Source organism: Microtus oregoni, unplaced genomic scaffold, assembly GCF_018167655.1.
Source record: "Microtus oregoni isolate MIOR12 unplaced genomic scaffold, Mior012 000006F_ref0000085, whole genome shotgun sequence".
NCBI classification, from domain to species: domain Eukaryota; kingdom Metazoa; phylum Chordata; class Mammalia; order Rodentia; family Cricetidae; genus Microtus; species Microtus oregoni.
In genome coordinates this window covers 12,074,089-12,098,153 of record NW_024543065.1, presented here as the reverse complement: position 1 = coordinate 12,098,153, position 24,065 = coordinate 12,074,089, and positions in this window count along the sequence as shown.

Genomic DNA, 24,065 nt, shown 5'->3' with positions numbered 1-24,065 from the left:
TCTTAGCAACCTGGATTTCTCAGTCCTGAAATAAGACTGATCTATATGTCAACAACCTGTCGTATAGGTAATTGGAAGGTTTAGAAGATGAATTCATTCAAGTAAAGTGTTTGGAACAGCCCTTAGTACATGGTATGTACTCAGTAGATTACATGTAAGGGAAATTACATTGCTATTATCCCTAAGCCATGGAGTTCTGGTCAAGTTGCTATGGTTCTCTGAGGATCTCTTTATTTGGGAAACTGGGATAAGAGTTTTGTTATGTAAAAGGGAAGATGCTAAAGATGCTCAGACCCTACAGAGACTGGACACTGACAGGCAAAGCTGGGAAGGCACTGGCTACCCCACACCCTCTTCCACTTACCTGGAAACAGGTTTCTTAGCAAGCACACCAGGCCAGTGCTGGCTAGGCTTTTTTGTCACCTGGACACAAGCTAGGATAATCTTGGATGAGGAATCTCAATTGAGAAAATGTCTCAAGCTATGGTAAGCAAGTCAGTAAGCTGTCTTCCTCCATGGGCACAGCTGCAGTTCCTGTCTGGACTTCGAGCCTTGTCTTCTCTTTATGATGGAGTACAACTGATAGAAACCCTTTCTTCTCCAAGCTGCTATTGGTAATGGTTTTATCACGGCAGAAGACAACAAGCTAAAAGAGACCTCTTCTCTTGATTGGTGGCTGGAAGGATTTACCCAGAAACAAGCTCATTAGATACATGAACTAGTACCAAGAACTATTTTTTTGACTGACATCTGGAATGCCCAGTGGTTAAGGTTACTCTATGAAAACAAGCAAGTTCACTCATAGAAACTCATTCTGCGGGCCCGGACTTTGGCTGGTCTCTGCCTTCAGGCCAGGTGTCATGGGGATGCTCTGGATTCGAATTCCTCCAGACCATGTGTAACTGTGAGGGAATCATGGCTGTGATCACGAACTCTGTCAGTTTGGGATATGGAATCAGAATGCCATGGATCAAATGGGCTAACAAATCCTGCTTCTTGTGGTTCTAGAGGTTAGGGTGTTAAGATTGAGGCATTAGCCTGGCTGGGTTCTTCTGCTTGGTGTCCACACAAGGACTTCTTTGGGTACAAAGATACAAAATGCAAGAGAAAGACATGAGGGAAGGAAGGGTGGGAAGGGGAGGTTAAGCAGAGGGGAGGAAAGGGGAGGGGAGGGAAGGGAGAGAAAGGTTTCCTATTTGATGAGGATACGTATCCTATTATGAGGCTCTACTCTCACTTCTCTGGGCTCATTTTAAAATAATTATTTCTCAGAAAGCCCTGTTGAGGTGATCAGTAGAGGCTACCTCCTTCCTCTAACCTGGTGCTTGTCCACTCTTCCTCCAAGAAAGGAGGAGGAAGACAGCAAGGAGAAAGCAAGGCTGACTTTATTTGCCCTGCAGGAATAACACCTTGAATGGGAAAGAAGATCTCTGAGCCCCTGGGTGACAACAAGGTCAAGCCTAGCTGAGACATTGCAGGTAATAAACCCTCATGTTCTCATCAAGCTTTGGGGTTTCAACTGAGAAAAATTGTGTTACAGCTGAAAAACTCTCAAAGTCTCAGACGACTTTGGGTGTCAGCTGAGAACAGTCTCTGGAGAGCAAGTGTGTTGATCACAGACAGAGGTGGCAGGAGCAGATCCGTCTCAGGTCTTGAAGCACAGAGTTGCAGGTCTCTGGTGGCTGAGGTGGGTGCAGGCCCCTCTCCCTGCAGCAGCTCCCTGGGTCCCGGAGACTGGCTCAAGGGATCTCTCTGGGACAGAAGTCCCAGCACGGGGAGCTGGGGAGTTTGTCTTTGTCAGTTTTCTTTCTCGGTCTCCTCCACAGCATCATCTGTTCTTGCATCCCGAGAACATCCAGGTTTATGTTATGTCAGCTGGTCCTTGGGTGGGTGTGGTCATGTAAATAAGGTCAGCAATAGGCCAGCCAGGGAAAAGCTGTCAGAAAGTTGCCCGTCCTTGTTGCTATGGTGTTCTCTGCAGGCTGCAGCCACTGCTCTCCTACCTTGATTGCTGTCAGGCTATCAAAGGCCAGGGCCCCTCTTGCAGCTGGGGCTTTTGGCTCTGTCTCCTTTTGGCTCTCTTGCCACTGGGGTTTGAGTTTCCAGCCTGTTGTCACCTAGGATGAGAGGCTTCACATCACGCCCCTCCTACCCATTGCTGCTTCATATACAGTTTCACTGGGAGATGGGGTGTCTGCCTCACATTTGGGCAGAGGTATGGGGAACACAAACACAGAGTCTATAACCTAAGTCTATAAACTGAATTCTACATGCAGTCAGGATATTCTAGACCTTTTGCCTAGATGTGCTGGTAACTGTAGGGGAATTGACCCGACCTGAGGACAGGCAGCAGGCAAGACAAGAATAGGCCTGACTGAGAGCTGTCTGTGTAGACATTCAGGATTCTAGATCTCTAGCCATGATAGACATCAAGAGTGAACCTCCTGATGGTTGGTCTACTGAGAGGAGGGATGGAAGGAAGGTATGACAAGGTGCGCCCTTGATTTCTATAAGCACCATCTCTGGAGTAGCAATTGGGAAGTTAAGTAGGACCAAGGCCCATTTGATTGCATGGCCTGTGAGGGGGCAAGGACTAACTTGGCCAATGACTCAGTATTTGGGACAAAGGTGACCCCAGTAAATGAGTCTGCTGCCCTACAAGTGAGGAATAGTTGTGACAGCATGTCAGTGACATGTTATTGCTGTTTCTGAGAGCCCCCAATGATGCCAAGTCAAAAAGCTTGTTAAAGAGTTCATCTCCTCCCTTCCTCCCTTCCTGCCTTCTTTTAGATTGCTCTAACTAGCTCTAAGGAGACCCTTGACTGGCTCCTCAGCACATTAAGTGCATTAACACTAAATATCAATTAAATTAATTAAATTAACACTAGGTTTCAAGCTAAAGTGGCCTTTAGTTTTGAAGGAATCAATAGAGGAGGCAAGGTTTGGCTATTTCCAGTTGATCCTTTGTCAAGGAGTCACTTTGCCCACAGAGAATCACATGAATAAAACCAAGCCAAACACACAGAGGACACGTGACACGGTGGCCATGGGCTACTTTGACTTTTTCTTACTTCTCTGGATAGAGGATAAATCCAGGACAGAGAGATTAATGTCTGGAGACTGTGGTCCAGATGTGCCGCCCCTTGGAGAGCCAGGGACACGCCCCTTTTCTGCGTTCACTCCAGGATTTCCACAGCAGGATCAAGGTTCAGATTGACTTCCAGCTTGCTGCGCGTGGTCAGAGCTTGGAGGACTTTGGAGGGCTACCACACTGTCTGCTGTACAGACACGCTTTCCCCCACCTCGTTTCTTGCTGCCCACTCCCGTGTGCCTAAGCCACTCGCACTTTGTCTTTCTCCATATCGGAATGAAAATGACTTTGGGATCTTACCCTGTTCCTAATGTAGAAGTTTTTGAAACATTCAAATTGGCTCAGAAGAACCAAAAACTGAAATAAAGAGCGAAGTTCCACAGAAATCATTTAGGGGGAAAATTTTGTATGTTTCCCTCTCTCTTCATTATCTTACCTTTTTCCTTTTCTTTCTATATGTTAAATAAAACATTCCCTATTTGATACAAAATTGCATTCTGGCTAGTGACATGATCACACAGAAACCAAATTTGTGCACGAGCGATATGATTATATAACGCCACCAGTTTCTTGGCATTTATTTAAAAATGGCATTACGTATTTGTACATTATTTCATGTAATTCTTAAAGCAAAACAATTACATGTTTATAGTGTTCTTCCCATTTTTATGGATGAGAAAACTGAGGTTAAAGAGATGAACCTGCCAAGCACCCCTCTGAAGACCCAGACCTGTTGGACTGCAACCATGATGCTCCCTAATCACAGCGCACACTTTCATAGGCCAGAGTGACTGCACTGTAGAAGAAACTTAACCCTCAGCAGGGAAGGTTTGGGCAGCTGATCAGAACTGAGCTTGTCTTTGAAGGGTGCATATCAGACATTGGGAGATGAAAATCATTTGTGGTTTTATGGTGCCCTCACCCTTATTCCTCCTCCTTCAAGACACTGGTCTTCATCCATGAACAGTTGGAGCGTGGTAGTTTTCCACCGTGTGGAAACTGGTTATCATTAATCACTGCGTGCAGCCCTGCTTCCTCCAGGGGGCTCCTTGTGGAAGCTGATAAATCTTTCTAATGAGCTGTAAAACTCATGAAAATGAGACGTCATGTTTTAATCACAAGACACTCGGGCCGTTGGCATTCTGTGTCCTAGTTGAATTCTTATTTTTGTTTACCAAATTGGTTCGAGCTTATAATATTTTTAGTAGTTCTATTGCGAGCCCACAGAGTTTGGGATTACGAAGGCTGTGAAGTCTTTTCAGTAATGAAGTCACAGAAATGCACAAGGGGGGGGGGCATAGACACATGGTGAGTGGTAGATTTCCCCATGTGTTGGTGGAATAGTAAAGTATCTTCTCAGATAATTCAATGCAGGTGCAGTTCTAAGAATAAAAACCAACGTCCTGAACCACGAGGGCGCAAAAGGGCTTGCTTTCTGTTTTGTTCTCAGATGTTGGAGCGAGCTCTCCCCAGAGTTGTAGAGAAGAATCGGGATGCAAAGTCCCACTGCAGAACAGTGGTTAATGCAGAAGTCAAGGCATAGAGCATAAGTGACAGTGGAGTGATCCGCCACAAAGGGCACATCTGGGTCACACACCATCCCTCTAAGGCTCTGGACCCACACAGGAAGAGAGAGAGGGCAGACTGTAAAAAGCAGAGGTCAGGGAGGAACAGAGAAAGCTGTCTTCCATCTTCCGGGTCTTCCGTCCACTCGCTTGTGCTAAAGCCCAGTACTAACTACCCACGTATGTGGCAGGAACACTGCACTAATAAAGTCACAGCAATCGTGTTTGCCTGCACAAAACCTACACAGACCAACGTAGTCAGTCCCCAACACAGAGGGAGAAAGCTCGCGACCCACTACCAGTTAATAGTTTTTTGAGGGAGGGAGAGTTGGTTTTCCTTAAGTACAAGGCCCCTGGTTGGTTCACCACACTCCCCTGGATGGCACCACACCAATGAATACATGGGCATCACAAGATGGAACCAGTGGGCTATAGAAAACTAAAATAAAAGAGAGAATACCAAATTGGGAGAGGGGGTAGATCTGGGAGGAGTTGGGGGTGAGCATGAACAAAACATACTGTATACATGTATGAAATTCTCAAAGAAATAATATATAGAAATAAATAAATAAATATGTAAAAAGTTGTAGCAACAACAGTAAGGCGAAGTTACTGGATTTGGTTTTCAGAGGAAGGTGGGCATGGGATCAGAAGGTCATGTCTCAACTAGAATGTCCTCCATATTGAGATATTTGGTGTCCCTACCTTCAGCACACCTCAGAGTTGTCTGGGATCCTTAATACAGCGAGGATTTCTGTGACTCCCTCCTTCAGTCTCTGACTTGGAAGGTATTGACTAGAGCCTGGGATATGCATGTTAGACAACTTCTTAGATAATGCTGGTATTGGAGCCACCCAAATGTGAGAGTCTGTCTTCTCTCCTGGCTCAGTACTATGTACCCACGTGGCCTGAGTGTGTCTTCCTCTGTTGTGGGAGGTCCTTCCGCTCCTCCAGCCTATAGCTGTTGAGATACCAGCCCATTGGGGTGTGGTCTCTCTCCCTTTAAAAAAGCGGCCACTTCCCTCTCCTCTCTTCATTTCCAGGCGACTAGACTCCCTGGTTGCGCAGAGGGCTGTTGTTTGGGACGGTGATCTGTAAGTTTTTTCCCCTTTAAATAAATGCCACCCTATTAATCATAATTCCAAACTGGTGTGGCATTGTTTGTGACTTATGCCATCATTCCTCACCTCTATCCACTTGTGCTGAAGTTAGGATGGACTTCACTGCTTTGACAATCACTTGATAAAAGCATGGACTGGGACCTAGCTGATTAAAATATTTGATTCATTTCCTCTTACATTTTGAGTTAGATCTTCTTAGTTGAAACAGTGATAAGGATTTTTGCTCTGAAGTGCCCAGCACATGCGCTTAACCCTGATCTTCTGAGTATAACTTTTATGTGTATTTAGAAGTTCTTACAGTGAACTGTGGCCTGATAATTCCCTCTCTTGCCTTCCTTCCCTTCTGTTTATAATTTCTTTCTCTTGCACATGAGTTTTGTGGAGCAGAGAATTGAACCCAGGGCCTTGTGCATGCTAGGTGTACAGCACCATAGAGCTGTATTCTTAGCCTCTTTGTATGTGTGTGTCTTCCTGTCTTCATATACCCCACAGCATATAACAGACAGCTCTATGGATCATAAGTGTTCAAAACATAAATTGTTACTGTGTTAAAACACTGCATTTTTAAATTACAGTATGTTGCCAAAGTTTGTATGTATTCTCAGCCTCTTCTTCTCCCTCTCCCTCACCTCTCTCAAGTTCTCAATATGTAGCCCAAGCTCACCTTGAACTCATAATCCCCTTGCCTGTCTCCCGAGCCCTGAGATTGCAGGTGCACATGACCTCGCAGGCCTTACATCTTGTATCTCTTTTTAAGAGGATCAGTTTAAGGAGAACACAGACATTCAGTCCACAGAAATGGGACTAAGAATTTCAACAGAGTTGGAGAACAAAAATACTATCCTGTTCCATGGTTTGGGAAGATGTCTTTCTGTATATGTGTTGCTTTTATTGGTTAATGAGTAATGAAGCTGTTTCGGCCAGTGGCTTAGCAAAATAGAGCTAGGCAGGGAAAACTAAACTGAATGCTGAGAGAAAGAAGGCAGAGTTAGAGAGACACCATGAAACCACCATAAGGGAAAGATGCGAGCTGCCAACTGGAACCTTGCCCATAGGCCACAAGCCTTGTGGTAAAAGATAAAATAATGGAAATGGCTTAAATTAAGATGCAAGAGCTAGCTAGCAATATGATTAAGTGACTGGCCAAGCAGTGATTTATTTAATACAGTTTCTGTGTGGTTATTTTGGGGCTGAGCAGCTGGGAACGAACAAGCAGCCTTCCACAACAGTTCCATCTTTATGAAAATTGGATATGGTAATAGCCATTTGAGCTCAAGTCTTGGGGAATAGCCCACATAAGATGGTGTAGTATTTTCCCTACTAGGATTTCTGGGAGCCACTATGTCATTTTTCCGGCAATTGTAGATGGCTGCATCCCAGAGCTCACTGAAAATGTGGCTTTCTGTAAGCACAGGCATGTTGTGAAGCCTGGGTTGGTCCTCTAAAGGAACTTTGCCTACTCTGAGACCAGGACAATATGGTTCTTTCCCTCTCTTTTACCACAGGAAGAGAGATCATTGAGCATGCATTTCTTTAATTAATTACAGTTTGAGTTACTGAACTCTGCAGACTAACTTTATCTTGATATTTCTCTCTTTTGGTTTTTCATTTTGAGATAAGATCTTACTATGTAGCTTGAACTGGCCTAGGACTCAATTCTGCTTCTACTTCTTTAGTGCTGGATACACACACTACCATCCTTAGCCATGATACAATTTTTAACTGTTAGAGAAATTGCCTTTTAAAATTCTAGTTAATAAATGAAATCCTTTTAGTGGAAAATTGTGACTTGCTCTTGTTTATTCATTCTCAGATGGGAACATGAATCACAAAGTCACAACATAAAACCACTTTGGGAATAATTACTCACTTACTTTCCCAGTAACTGAACATTTCATGTGATATGAATAGAAAGTGGAGTTCCCCCTTGGTGGGAAGGACTGGGTCCAGCACCCATCTTCTTGGATGCCAAACTCCATGGATACTCAAGTCTCTTATATAAAATGGCATAGCATTTACATATAATCTGTATGCATCTTTGTGTATTTATACAGAAATGCATTATATATAATATATTATACATTAATAATTCTTAGGTTACTGAAGATACCTAATGCAATATAATTCTGTGTGAACAGTTGCTATACTGCATTATTTAGGGGCCAATATCAAGGACAGAGAAACAATATATATTCTGAAAAATCACAACTATTTGTTTTATAGAATATTTTTGATATTTATTTATAAATTTTACATCCAAACCATAGTTTCTACTTCCTTATGTGCTCCCAGTCCTTCCATCCACCTTCTTCCTGCTCCCATCCCAATCCATTCCTACTCAGTTTCTGTTCAGAAAAGGGCAGGTCTCCCATGAGTATCAATTTGCAGCAAGATTAAACATCTCTCTTCGTATTAAGGCTGGGCGTGGCAACCCAGTTGAGGAATAGGATTACAAAAGTTGGCAAAAGACTCAGAGCAAGCCCCTGCTCTCACAAGAGGGCTACACAGCTGTCACACATATACAGAGACCATAGGTCAGTTCCATGCAGGATCCCTGGATGTCAGTTCAGTCTTTGTGAGTCCCCATGAGCCCAGGTGAGGTGAGTCTGAGAGTTTTCTTGTGGTGTCCTTGACCCTCTGGCTCCTACAATCCTGCCTCCCCCTCTTCTATAGGATTCCTCACGCTCTGCCTAATGTTTGGCTGTGGGTCTTTGCATCTGTTTCCATTAGATCCTGGGTGAAGTTTCGACGACAGCTGGCCTAGGCTTATGAGTAGATCGAATATCATTCAGAATAATTGACTGACTTCTTGTCAGTTATGTTTGTTTGGTTCTATCCTAGGTTTCTGGACTACCCCACCTCTGGATCCTGACCCTCCAGGCAGATCAGGGGTGATCTCCCTCTCGTGTTATATTATCTCAAGTTGGATTAGTCATCATTTGGCCACTCCCACAATTTCCATGCCATCTTTCCTCCAGCACATTTTGTAGGCAGGACAAACTGTAGGTCAAAAGTTATGTGGCTAGGTTGGTGTCCCAATCCCATTTTGCCATTATAGATTAGTTTTGATTTGCTGCCGTCCATAGATGTGGAACTCAAGGGCCAGGCATAGCACCTATTTTATTCTTCAATTTGCAGCCACTGTGCATCAAAAGGATGACTGATGAATGTGCGTAAGTCACAACAATATTTTCGTAGTGTCTCAAGGAGGACTTTGAAAGGAGTTAAAAAATTGTTAGTATCAGGAAAATCAGTCATTTTCCTAAACTTTGTTTCTTTTGGTATTACAGTGTCTCATATGGCCCAGGCTGACTTCAGACTTGCAATGCAGCCAGTGGTAACCTTGAACTTCAGATCCTCCCTCCTTCTCCACCAGAATATATGAATCGCTGTATCTTGTTTTGTGGGGTGTTAGGAGGGAACCCGAAGTTGTTTTGTGCATGACAGGCAAGCACTTTACCAGTTGAGCCACAACTCCAGCCACAGATACTTTCTTTTAATCTTAATATCAATTTTCCATCAGTGGAGTTTCTCTCTTTATGTAGCTGTAAGACAGCCTGAGCAATATTTGTGGTTCATCTGTCTGAAGTATGTTTAACTAGGGTTGAGGGTACAGGTGAATGGTAAAGTTGTTTGCTGTGGTGGTATATGCTCGATGTTAGTAATCCCAGAATTTGGGAGGTTGAGGCAGGAGGGAGGAAGATGAAGGAGGCAGATAAACATAGACTTACCAAGCTGGGACTCCTATTGGCTTGATACACACACACACACACACACACACACACACACACACACACACACACCTTTGCCAACGAAGCGTTTAGCAACCCAGGGTCCCCATCTGCATAGAGCTATGCCTTTCTCAACAAAGCAACTAGCCACCTACTAACACTTAGAACTACCTTAGTGGCCCTTAGTAAGGTCAACTGTCCTTTGACAAACTTCGACAAATCCCCTATTTACTATTTTACTGCTATGCATGTTTAAAATCAGATGCAGCATGGGAAAAGAGATGCATAAAAGGCTTATAAAACTCAAGTCTGTCAATCAAAACAGCAAACCACCCATACCTCAGCCCTAGCAACCAGCCCTTCCTCTTCCTGGACCCACAAAAGAAAGTCATGAGAGGTCACCTGAGGCTCTTGAGCAATCTTGCTGGGGGACTTGGCTCCCTTGTCGTTTATCTCCTCTCTCGCTTTGCCTTTGAATACAATCCTTTGTGGCTTTGCCATTTGTGTCTGCTTCTTCATCTCTTTGACCAAGATGCCAAAAATTTGCAAATATGATCCAGACAACAACCGCTGTGAATGGGAGGATGGAGAATTGGAGAAAAATGAGTTTGAGGATAGCTTGGGAATGCACAGCTAAGCTCTGTTTTAAAAAATGAAAACAAAGCAAAACAAAACAAAAATATATGCAGTAAGAGGGGCACTGAGTGTTGTGCCCTTGTATATGTTTATTTCTTTCTCATCTGTTTCACAAAACAAACTTCATAATTGTAAAATAACCTACATTTGTCTTAGAATATATGGAAAATAAGGATAAGTGAACACAAAACCAACCAATCCAGAATGTTTCGATATTTTTTTACTATACATATACATATCTTTAGACATTTTTTATTTGAATACATGAGCAAGTTTGTGTCTGTAATGCAACCATAAGCGTGTAACCATTTTTCTTTAAAAAGCACATGTCTCTTATTAGCTGTTATCCCTTTTTATGTCATTTATCTCTATCAACTACCAAGAAACCCATGAAAACAAGAAAGAATATGTGGCATGTGGCATTAATAGTCATAGTCATGGTTTTGTCCTTTTTATTTTTTTGCCTGTGCCAGTGCCTGGACAGGTGGATCAGTGATTAGGACCTGTCTTGGCCCTTTCTCGAGTTTCCAGCTGCCTCTGCCTGCAACCTCAGCTCTAGGGTGTCTGATGCCCTCTTGGGGTACCAGAGGACACCTGCACTCACGTGGACAGGTCATCCTCGATGCACAAGACAATACATATACATAATTAAAAACAACAACAACAACAAAACAATTTAGAAGCTTGTATGTGGTGACTTGAAGTGGATTGTTAAGAAATGAGAGAGACTGAATGAAAGATGAAGAATACAGTGAATTCTCCTATAGTTTTCTTCAGGGTTGATCTTTATGATAGAGAATTGTGCGCTTCTTAGAAGACATGCTGCTCTTCATATAACCAACTGTGGTCGTTTAATGAAGGTGGCAGACATACCCTCCCTTAGCTACACATGGGTCTTGACACAGCTAAGAAAAGAGTCCACTTGTAGTCTAGGAGCTGAAGGGGGCTCATGGGACCTTGTAGGTATTGGACTCAAGACTCATGCTAAAGGAGAGAGTCAACAAGTTCAACCTGCAGGTCACTGTCTGTCTCTGCCTAGCTTGTTTGGGGTTCCTGAGCATTCTTGCGTGGGGAGTAATGTGGACACTATGTGTCTTACCTCCTCAGATGAACTTGTGGCCCACTAGAAATCCCAAGGCAAAGATCCCGATGATACCCACGAGTTGTCCTTCTGAGAGAGAGGACACAACTCTCTTGGTTATAAATCGTGTCTTCTTAAAAAGAAGTTTTACATGATACCTGGTAATCAAAGTAGATTCCTAAGTGTCTTGATTATGTAGGAAATTCTACCAGCCCCTCCAGACCTTCTCGCCTCCTCCCCGTCTGTGCTGGAGGTCTGTGGCCTACTCCTATTGTGCTGAGGTCTGTGGCTGGAATGGTCTTCATTCACATTTGGAGAAAGCTGGTTCTTCTGGGAAGCTAAGCTGCAAGTAGCATCCTTTACTCACAGGAGATCTTTGACTTCTCACACACTGTGTGCTTATGACCTCCTAGTAGTTCATACTTAGTGACAGTGCCTGTTGGTGTCACATACTCCACCAAACTCCAACCACTTTAACTTCTAGGCACAGACTTTACGTGTGCACAAGCAGACAGTGTCTAGATTTTTCTCATCTTGGTGTGGGCGGGGAGAGCTGAGTGAAAGAAAGATGGTCAGAAGAGTCATTAAGATGGAGAGAAAGAACAATAGGGCTTTGAGTTATTGCTGTGTTATTGTTGTTATCATTATTTTGTTAGGGAAGCCCTAGGGTAATGTCTATTTTTCTACATTTTTTTTAGTGTAAATGCTCTCTTTGATTTCTTTTCTTAAACATTTTTATTTTGCTGTTGCGATTGAATCAAGTACCTTGTACATGTTAGTAAAGTCTCCTACCACTGAATAATACCCAGAACCCAGACCTAAGGATTTTTATGCCTTTTGGGCTTTTATGTGCATATCTATGCACATTATGGAGATGATGTATCAAAATCGAGTTTAATAATCCCTCTTATTTACTTATTTTTATTAATTTTTAGGCTAGCATGCAAACTAATGGCTTTCATCACGTCTCCTCTCTGTGATTATATATTTTTCCCTGTAGTCAATACTTGCATTCTCTCTTCACCACCTTCTTGCTCCCTTTCTTCTCCCAGTCATCCCCCTTTCCTACTTCCCTGTGATAGATATTCCACTGCCCTCTCTATTTGCCGTCTCTCTTAAGATCTCTTTCTCCCATCTCACGGTCTCCTTTCCAGCCTATTGACCCACAAACACATACATGGAGAAACACACATATGTATAAATTTTAACCAAGGTTCTATACTAGAAAGTAAATGTATAGTATTGGTCTTCCTGAGTCTGGCTTATTTCATTTACCATCAATGATTTTCAGTTGTATTTATTTTTGTGAAAATTTCACGCCATCATTTTATTCATGACTGAATACAATTCCATTGTGTATGTGTGCAATATTTTCTGAATCTGTTCATTTGTTGACAGACCGCTAGCCTGGTTCCATTTCTTGGTTGCTGTGAGTAGTATAGCTATAAATATGGATGTACAAGTATTTTTATAGTATGCTGACTTAGAATCCTTTGGGTACATCCCAAAGAATATGTAAGTCATGCAGTAACTCTGTTTTCAATGAAAATATTATTACTGTTATTGTTGTTATTATTATTATTTAGGTTTTTTTATGTCAGAGTTTCTCTGTGTAGCTTTGGAGCCCATCCTGAAACTTGCTCTGTAGACCAGGCTTGCCTCCAGCTCACAGAGATCTGCCTGCCTCTGCCTCCTGAGTGCTGGGATTAAAGGTATTTTTGTTTTATTGTTATTATGTGTATGATGTGTGAAACATTTAATGCTCTGGTCTGAGAGAGAGGAAGAGACACGGAGTGTAGGCATACTACTACAAGTGTGTGGAGGTCAGAGGTCAATATTCTGCCTCAAGTCTTTTCTTCCCTTGTGGGTTCTGGGTTCAAAATCAGGTTGTTGGGTTTGCACAGCAAGGCTTTTGCCTGCTGAATCACCTCATCTTCTGTCCTCCCCCAACTCTCTCTCCTCTCCCGTCTCTCTGAAGGAATCTGTATTCTGATGTCCATAGGTAGTATGAAGGTTTACATTTTCATTGGCAGTGAATAAGGTTTCTCTCTCATTCTGAAACAGGATGGTCATTCATCTTCTTGGAGATGGCCATTTTAACTGAGGTAGAATGGGATCTCAAAGCAATTTTCATTTGCATTTCCATGATGATAAAAGACGTTAAACAAATATTTCTTTTTTGGTTTACTCCAGGTAACATTAGCTCATTTATTGAGTGGATGATTTGGGGTTTGGGGTTCAGCTATTTATACATCCTGGATATCAGTCCCCTGCCTGCTTTGTGGTGGACAAAGAATTCCTGCCCCCTGAAGGCTGTCTCTTCAGAGATGGTTGCTCTTAGGCGTTTCCCTAGTGACTGTTTCCATTGCTGTGTATAACTTTCTTAATTTTACACAATCTCATTTGTCAATTCTTGGATTACTTTGCTATTGGAGTTTTGCACAGAAAATCCTTGATTATTCCTATATCTTGAAGCATTTACCCAACTTTTATCTAGCAGTTCAGACATTATAGTCTTTGATCATACCGACCTAATTTGCTACATTTGATCCACTTTGGATTAGATTTTCAGTGTAGGGCAAGTAAGAACTCTAGTTTCATTCCTTGACATGGAAATATCCAGTTTTCCAAGCACTATTTGTTCAAGACTGTCTTTCCTCCAATGTATATTTTGTTAGCATTGCCAAAAAAGAGATGGCTGTTCCCATGTGCGTTTACCTCTGTATCCTCTATTCCTTTGGTCTCTATACATGTGTTTGTTCCAGCACCTTTCTGCATTCGTTACCAAGCTCTGTAGCATAATTTGAAGCCAAATATTGTGATATCACTAGCATTTCTCTTTCTACACGGGATTACTTTGCCAATCCAAGAACTTCTGTGCTTCCATATGAATTTTAAGGTTGTTTCATTTGTTCTATGATAACTGTTCATTGAGGTTTGGCTTGAGATTGCATTGAATCTGTGGAATGTTTATTTAGTAATATAGCCATTTTCACAATATTAACTGCCAATATGTGAAGATGGGAGGTCTTATATCTTCTAGTATTTTCCTTGATTTCTACCTTAAGTGTCTTAAAGTTTCACTACAGGTGTGTTTTACCTCATTGGGTCAAATTTATTTCTGTCTCTGTTGTTGTTGCTGTTGCTAGAGCATCATAAACAGGATTTCCCCCGAATTTCTATCTTGGTGAATTTGCTATCTTTATATAGAAAAGCTGCTTTAAAAAAAAAAAAACATGGTAAACTTTTATTTAACTACTTTACTGACAGCGCTTGTCAGGTTGTAGAGTTTTCAGAGACTATTGATTAAGTCATGTAATCTGAGAATCGCAATGATTTGATTTTTGCCTTTCTCAATTATGTACCCTTTTATTTTTTTCTTTTCTTATTACTCTAGCTAAATCTTTGCACACTATATTGAACATAAAGGTGAAGAGAGAGGGCACCCCTGTCTTTAGATTTCAAAGGAAAGAAGTGTGCTCCCATTTTGTATTTTTGTTTTTGCCACTTAGTGCAGTATTAGTTATGGGATTGTTGTATGCAGTACATTAGCAAAATGTCACCTTGACTGAGCTTTCTGCTGCTTTAGCAGAAGGTTGGAGCATGAAGACCGAGAGAAAGCAGTTTATTTCCACAGCTGAGGAGACTGGAGAATCTCAGGTGGTAAGGCCATGTCTGAGGAAGAATTTTGTTTAGAACACCTTCTGCATCTTGTCACTAGAGAGGTCATCACGGGACCAGAGTGTGAGAGGTGAAGGCAAGAGGCAAGAGCAAGAGACTAAAAAACAGTGATAAAATGGCATACAAAGCTACCCTCTCCATAATGAACTCACTTCTAAGATTAACGCATCCATTCAAGTGGAGCCTGTTTGACCCCTCCCAAATATCCCACATCTTAAGGACATCATGGTGGTAAGCTTCAGGAGTTGGGGGGTTCTCTACCCATTTTTGACTATCTAGATAGTATGCTGCTAGTGGTAATGAGGGGCAAGGGGAAGGGAAAAACTTGGGACAAAAACATAGAATTAAGTCTATCACTCTCCCTGGTAGTAGAGCCCACACTTTCTGTTAAGAGCCACCCGTCCTCTAATTTATGGCCATAGAGCTGTGGTTTGACCTCCTCCATCCATTCCAGCGATGGGCATATGCCCTAGTTTTGACCAGTCATCTCCAGTTAGCTATGCGACCGAGGAGGTCTCCTTTCAGCCTTACGGGCTATGCATGCCCATTATGCCAGTAGCTGTCCAATGCAGTGCCGCCAGCGCGCATGTGTGTTATTGAAAATGAAGTCAAGAGACTGACGGGAAAGACAAGGGAGGCAGGATCTCCACACCCAGCAGTACCTATTTACACCAGCCAGGCATTTCCTTAGTCCGAGGGAGGTTTAGTTAAGTTTGTTACTTGCAAATAAAAAAGAAAAGCTGCCACTTCTTCCTTCTTGCCCTTCTTTGCTGAAAATCCCAAGTAGCAATTGCCTAACAAGATACTAATAATTATAGTCTCTATATAGTCATTGTATAGTTGTTGTTTTGCGGATGTGCATACATATGTGTGTGCTTGTACACACACATGCATGAGTGCACATGTGTATCTGGAGACCAGAGGTCGATGTAGGGTGTTACATTGCACGGACCATCCACCTTTTTTTTTTTTTTTTTGACAGGCTTTCTGACTGGGTCCCTAGGCCCCTGAGTTTTGCTCGACTGATTGGCCAGTGAGTCAAGGGGATCCATTTTGACTGCTTCCTACGTGCTGGGCTTAAAAGCATATTAACTGTGCTAATCTTTGTTGTGCGTGGGTTCTGCGGAATCTAACTGAGGATTTATGCTTGCTCTAGAAGCTGAGATATCTTCCCAGTTCATAATTAAGGTTTTAGTGATATAAGTGCCATATTAATGCAAAGTAAGTAATTGTCATATATATGTCACTTCTAATCCTAGTTCAGCCATTACTAGAGTCTTCATTGTTATAATTATTTGGCTGATTATTATTTTGATCAAATGAATTATATTTTAACACTTAATTATTTCCACCTCTAAAGAACAAAATATGAAAACTGGGCTCTGAAAATATTAAGGGAGAGACTGCCTTTCATTCCCACCACCTCATCAGAAACCGGACCCTTAGTTGATAGAAAATTTTGAGAATTTCTAAAGCAAACCTGGGTAATGTTTGTTCTGGATGTGGCACAAGAGAGTTTTGGATCCTATGGCCAGGTCTTAGCCCTGTGGAGGGTTTCAGAGGATTGGGCCAAGTTGTTCTGTTTAATCCAACACTTCAGGAATGAAGGCTGAAAGAAGATACGCAGTAACTTACTGGTGGCCCAAACTCTGCTAACCTCTGTCTCCAGTTCACAAGCTGTTTGCTTTCTTTCTTTCTTTCTTTCTTTCTTTCTTTCTTTCTTTCTTTCTTTCTTTCCCATAGCCCAATCAATTATTTGTCTTTATTTAGTGTTCTCAATCAGGAGCCAAAAGAAGTCAGAGCATCTGGTGCCAATTTTTAAATTTCAAACCAACAGAGAAACTTAGCTGTCTGCTGTTGTGCTGAAGAGCGACTTTCCTTCAAAATTGCCATCGCCACTGCACCCAACCTGTTCTGTTTCAGATATACAACATCTGGGCTTTGAGACGTGTGTGTAGGAAATCAAACCAGATATGCGGGCATCCACAGTGGAGTAAGAAGCTCTGACTAATCACATCATTCCTCCCCTGTGTTTTTTCTTTCATCTTACTCGGTCTACATGTTCTGGAAACCTGTCTGGAAAGCCGAGTATGCCCTCCTTCCCAAGCAAGGAAACAAAGGACAATAAAACCAAAGTAGTTAAATGAGCTGAATAAGAAAACACGTGAAATATTCTCTAATTCTTTCCCCATAGAATGTCCTTACATGATTCAAATTCAACTCACCCCTTCTTGCTCTGAGGTCTAAGGACAAGCTGGTCCCAGCAGGGTGGGTGTTATATAGGAATCAAATTTCCTTTACCAACAGGAAGTTTTTATCGTTTCTTTTTTTCCAGAATGGTTATACCTTAAACACATATAAATACTTCCTTCTCCCTATGTCTACACACACACACACACACACACACACACACACACACACACACATACACACACACTGAAGATTTAACACATTGATGACAAGTTCAAGTTCAACCCACAATAATTGCTAGGTAGCAACTCTGATTGGAGAAGCCCAATGTTGTGTTTCATATAGGGCATTTCTGGGTTAGAAAGAAGTCACTATTTGACTATTAGCTATTCCCCCTTATTAACATATTCCTTTGTATATAATTAATTATTTCCATCCTCCCTTTAAAAAAAAAACAAAAGTAAACTTGAGCTAGTTATCTTAGTTGACTTTTAGCATAGCCACTTTGAAGCAAATGCAACCTTGTCAGCCAATCACTAACTACAGGTGAGGATACTCTACAATCAGGTGCCAGTGCGGCTGTTGGGTATATGCTTTGAATGCAATGCTATACATTTGTAAACGGCAACATTATATCGCAGTGTTAGAAGTTGGGCAGCCCTTAATCTGTATGCCCATATGATGTGAAGTGGACGGAGGCTACAGACCAGCTCCATCCTTAGTCTAAATAATCTTAGCACAGCTTAAGCCATGGGTTTTAGGAAAAGACCACACACCGTTAATACTAAATTATTAACTTCAATTTTAATTACTGACTAGCACCATTGGAGGAACTCAGAAGTCCCACCTATCCTCTCTTGCCTTACTATTGGCCATTCAGCTCTTTATTAAACCAATCAGAATGAACCTTAGAAAAATGAGGTAAAACAGAGACACATTTTCATAGTATATAAAGAAAATTATTTTACAATAGCTCTCACTGAACCTGGAGTTCATCATCTTTTTTTGTTTCTTTTTTTTTTTTTTGGATAGGCTAGTGGTTAGCAAGCCACAAAGACAGCCTCTCTGTCTTTACCTTTCTGCCCAGTGCTGGAGATACAAGTGCATGTATTGACTTTTTATGTGAGTATTGGGCATCGAGCTCAGGTGCTCATGTTTGTACAGCAAGGGCTCTTACCCACTGAGCCATCGTTCTAGCCCCAAAGCAAATGCTTCATCAAAGGCTGGGCATCTCACTTCTACATGTGCCTGAAAATATGTATCTTTTGTCACAATGGACAGTATTTGGGGATATAGGTACCCTTGTGCTGATACGTTTTTGCATTGAGGAAGCAGGGTTTATATTCTTCTTGTTTTATGGCTTTATTATGGAAGGACTTTAATCACTGGAGAGGACATTGATTCACAATCTAGTCTATCCTTCTTTATTCTTATAAAAGACGGTTCTGAAATACAGGGATTACAGTGGAGTGGGCACATGGAGATCAGGAGAATTGCCTGTGAAATCAAATTTAGGTAAAAAGATAGCCCAACAACCATATGTACATAGTTCCTTTAGAAGAAACAATAGTTTGTACTGCCTAATTCAATAGAAAACATTAGCCATTTATCATCCTTAATTATCAGTCATCTCTAGCTGCATCTGGTTTGCATTTTTTATTAGAAAGCTTTATTTTTTTTTAAAGTTGGACCAGGACATTTTTTTCTTCCATTCCTGATTTCATTTTGTTATTCTTTTTAAAATTCCATCACTAATTCCCATGATGCGAGGAGTTTTGTATTTCATAAGACAAAATAAATCAAGCAGCTCTAATGCCGTCCTTACTTGTATTTATCACAGGCCTCACATTGCTGAGTTTACTTAGGGTTACAGAGTCAAGCTGCTTTGGGGACAAATTTAGGCAGCACTGTGGGTATGCACGTAGCCCAGCTGAGGAGAGGAAGGTATAAAGCTTTGGTCAGCTTGAGTGAGTGCAGCTGCTTCAAGAAAGAAAAGGGGCAAAAACTGACTTTTTTTTTCCCAGGGAATTGTGGAGTTTGAGAGCTTTCATCCTAATACTCTGGACAGTGTTTGACTCATGTGTTAGAATTTTGCATGCAGAATTGATGGTATTAACATTATTCACTTATAAGAGAGTTGCAGCTAATATTAATTAAGCATTTCGTAGGGCTGGAGAAGAGAGCTCAATGGCTAATAGCACATAGTGCTCTTATGGACCCAAGTTTGCTTAGCAGAATCCACGTTGAATGGTCTAGAATCACCTGTAACTCCAATTCTATAGTTTTCTTTTCTGGCCTTGCCAGGTATACACATGTGAATGCACATATGCACATAAATAAACACACATCATTTTTATTTATTTATTTTGAATTATCAGACTTTTTTTTATTGAAGAAAAAAAAATTTCTGCCTCCTCCCAGCCTCTCATTTTCCTCCCCCTCTTCCCTCTCCTCTCCCCCTCCCTCTCCAGTCTGAAGAGCAGTCAGGGTTCCCTGCCCTGTGGAAAGTTCAAAGTCCTCCACCCTCCATCCTGGTCTAGGAAGGTGAACATCCAAACTGGTTAGGCTCCCACAAAGCCAGAATATGAAGTAGGATCAAGACCCAGTGCCATTGTCCTTGGCTTCTCATCAGCCCTCATTGTCCGCTATATTCAGAGAGTCTGGTTTTATCCCATGCTTTTTCAGTCACAGTCCAGCTGGCCTTGGTGAGCTCCCAATAGATCAGCCCCACTATCTCCATGGGTGGGTGCACCCCTTGTGGTCCTGACTTCTTTGCTCATGTGCTCCCTTCTTCTGCTCCTCATTGGGACATTGGGAGCTCAGTCCAGTGCTCCAGTGTGGGTCTCTTTTCTCTATCTCTGTTTAAATTCACATGAGAACACTTCACAGATTAATTTTATTCAGAAATGATTAACAAGTAAGTGAATTTACACTTGATCTTAGCCAAAGGCTGAGAAGCAACGAAAATAAATTGAATAATTTGGAAAATGAAGAAATTTCTGTGTGCCTTGCATCGGGCCATGTACCTTTCTATGTTTTCATGTGCAATTCTCAGCAATCCTCTGAGGGGAGCCAATATTATTTATATCTTTTTGATGAGCAAACTGGTACCCTAATAATTATGTTGCATGTTGATTTCTCATCCAATGAGCACCTGGATGGAAATATAAGATAATCAATAAAAACTCTGAATCTGTATGAGATAGGGCCTTGATATATCTCTGAACAGGATCATTGTAACAATTTAAATCCCAAGAAAACACAGGAAGGTGGTGTTTGTCTCTCTGTAGTGTGAAGGTTTTTTGTCACATAGGCTTTCTGTTTCTTTTTATATGTTTAATTTTTAAAGTAATTATTTATTTAACAATAGGTTCAAAAACTTCTAAAAAAATAAGCTAACTCTGGTCTTTTGAGCACATACCATGGGCTGTGTGTATCTGAGGATGATGGCACCGTAGGTTCTTCATTGTTATGAGGGAATTCAAAGGTTTAGGGATGGGAATGGGCATGCCATGAACAAACTTCATGCATAATCCAAACTGAACACTCTAGAAATCACAAGAACACCTTCACCATGATAAAGAAGGGAACACCAGTAAGGGGAGTACTAGTGTTCTTGCTATGCTTTATGGATTCACCTCTTTGTAGACCAGGCACATCAGAGACAGGAGGCCTGACTTCCAGGTAGATGGTTGTTCTGTGGATAGCACAGGTAAAGCAGCAGCATCCATCAACCAAGGTTAGAGTGGGTGCACTTAATTAAAACAACAGAGGAACACTATGGACCAGAATGCATCAGGCTGCTGAGGTCCGTGGTGGTGTCTAAAGTATCACAGCATCCCCAGCAAAGAAAAGAGATGGACATTCTGTTAGAGTATTAATATACCTAAATAATAAAGAAATGCCACCTTATGGTGTCCAAAATTCCAACCTGAGTTGACATAATGGGGAGCTGAGACAACTCCTCAAGGGCCCATACCTAATCGATTTACTACTGTTGAGTCCTGACTGAAGAAAAGTGCAGGTCTCTTTGAAGAAGGAGCCTACCATTACAAGAGAAGACCATCATTTCTCCAGAAGGCCTGAAGCTATCCCTGCACTTTCGAAAATGTAACAGCTAGGGCTGGGCTATGTGGCTCAATGATAGAGCATTTGCTTAGCCTGTATGAGGCCCTCGTACCTTAAAGAAAATAGGAAAAAGGAAAAAAAGAAAAGAAAAAGAAAAGGCAGTAAAGGAAATACAGAATTCTGTATCTTTAAGGAACTACTAAATATTTACTTAATCACATTAATTACCATGGCCGAACTGGCCCACATAGCTTACCAATTTGTTAAAATGAGAACCTTGAGTGGTTGAAGACACAGATATCTTGACCCAAGCTTTTGAGCTACTGGAGAACCAGTCAGTGTTGTGGCTCTAGTGTGTAGTTGAAATAGATGTATTTGGTCACTGCCAGAGCTCTCAACTTTGCTCTTTGACCTGTAGAATGACCATCATTACAGTTAGATGGGCATCCTGGAAACCAAGGGATTTTCTCATCCTTGCAAAGGTAGTAAGCAAAAATAATATCTCATGTGAGGTTGTATAATTGAGGTCACTGCCCAATCCTGGAAATCTGCAGAGTGATATCTACAATATTCCTGTTTAATCCAGTCCCAGGGTCGTTCTGTGCTCTAACAGAGAGCAGAGAAGTGGATTGTCTTGATGCTGTACAGAACATCACACTGGTCTTCTATATTAACAATATTATATTGATAAAAAATGATAAGCAGAAAGAAGCAAAGTATCTTAGACATACATAAATTAGGTGGCGGGACAAAACCACAAAACTTTAGAGGCCTCCACTTCAGTGAAGTCTCTGGGGCTCAGGCCACGTCTTAGAGAGAAAGGTGGGAAATCAGTTTGTCAAAATGGAAAGAGCCCAGAACAGTAGAACTTTGAAGAAGCTGTCCCTAAAACTCTGTAGCTACAAGTATAACTAAAAATAGGAAATTATTGGAAAGAAACACAGGATCAGTAGAGTAAGGTGTGGATGCTGTCTTACAGTGGGGTTGATGAGAATCTCCACCACTCTTTGTCACTCTTGACTTGATTCCTGATATAATTTCAGTTAACATGTAGCTCACATTGTTCTGGACCATTTGTTACCTATGGAAGAATAGATTTTCCTTTGGCTTTTTGATGTTTCAAATTCCTTCACGTTTTAAACACAATGAGCATTTGAAAATGATTGGTAAGTATGGCAGCACAATGTTTTTTAAACTAGGAAAGATACCCCTTTTGTTCTGATTGTGTGTTAATGTTTTCCCAGTATTCAGCAAGTATCAGTAAGCGACACTAGACCAAATCTTTACCCAATGGGATTCTGAGGTCAGTTGCTATCCTAGCTGAATGTGTGATGACGAATATAGGGAAGTCTCTTCTCTGTATTCAGGTGTTAAAATAGCTGAGTAATTTAGAGCATTAAAATACTTTATGATACTCTAATGATGGACTAATGTCACTATACATCTGCATACACACATAGAATGTACAGCATCATGACAGGGCCCTAAAATAATGTGGACTTGGGTAATAATGGTATGTCAATGTAGGCTCATCAGCTGTAGCAAGTGTATCTCAGGGGATAATATCATAGAGGAGAGATTGCAAGTGGGGGAAGAGTGTGCATATGAGAATTTTCCATACCTTTCCCATCCTAGTGCTATTAACCCAAACTGTTCTAAAAATAAAATATTTAAAAAACAGTAATAATTATGAAACAAAAAATGAGTGAGAACTGTCATCAAATGTCTATGATTTATAAACTGGAAGAACATGTCCTTAAGCAATCCATTTAAAATAATGCATTTTCTCATTTACAATTTTTGTGCTGTTTTATTAAAAAGCAATAGATTGAAATTAAGAAGTACTGATGGAGGAAGGTCATTGGCTAATAAAGGAACTGCCTTGGCCCATTTTATTGGTTAGGACATAGGTAGGGTAGGTGGAGTAAACAGAACAGAACGCTGGGAGGAAGAGGAAGTGAGCTCAGATTCGAAAGCTCTCCTCTCAGGAGCAGATGCCTCAGCAGAGACGCCATGCCCTGCTCCCTGGCAGACACACGTGATGAAGGTCCGACCCAGGATGGACATAGGCTAGAATCTTCCCGGTAAGCACACCTTGGGGTGCTACATACAGATGATTAGAAATGGGCTAAATTAATATGTGAGAATTAGCCTAGAAAAGAATGGGCCAAGCAGTATTTAAAAGAATACAGTGTCCGTGTAATTATTTCGGGGCATAAGCTAGCCGGGCAGGCGGCCGGGGTGCTGGGAACGCAGCCCCGCCGCCCTTACTACTACAAAGTACTTCATTCAGATATCATACAAATAAATGTGTAGGTGAAATTTTGTGCATTGAATTGTAAATGGCTTGTGTAAATTTCCCTTACTCCTTGAACACATGTTTAACTTAGTTCTGAACAAACCCTATTCATGCACTGGCAGATATAAGAGAAGAATGCTTAGATATAGAAATCACAGTCACCAGTTTCCCAACCCAGACACCTAGACATCACTTTGTCTGCTCTCCTTCTTGTCTTATGCCCACCCTTAAACCCGTCCAATCAACATGCTCTGTCAGCTCTACTTTCTACTCTTCCAAATCCAGCATGTGAGTCTCGGGTACTCTGCACACAATCTCATTCCCCTCAAGCTGATCATCGCTGCTTCTGCTTCCCCAGCCATCAGTCTACTTTCCCAACCACTGTGACATTCATTAAGCCAGCAATGCATCTCCTTGCTAAAGCACTTTAACAGATTGACGCTATTTATAGTGCTGAGTTCACACCTTTTATATTGGGGTCAGGTTCATGCCTACCTCTTACCTTTGAGTCATTTTCTTCATACCCGAAGTCTAATGACATTTCATGACTTTGGCCTTCTGTAATACAGTATCCACTGAAAACCTGGGATGACCTTTGCCTA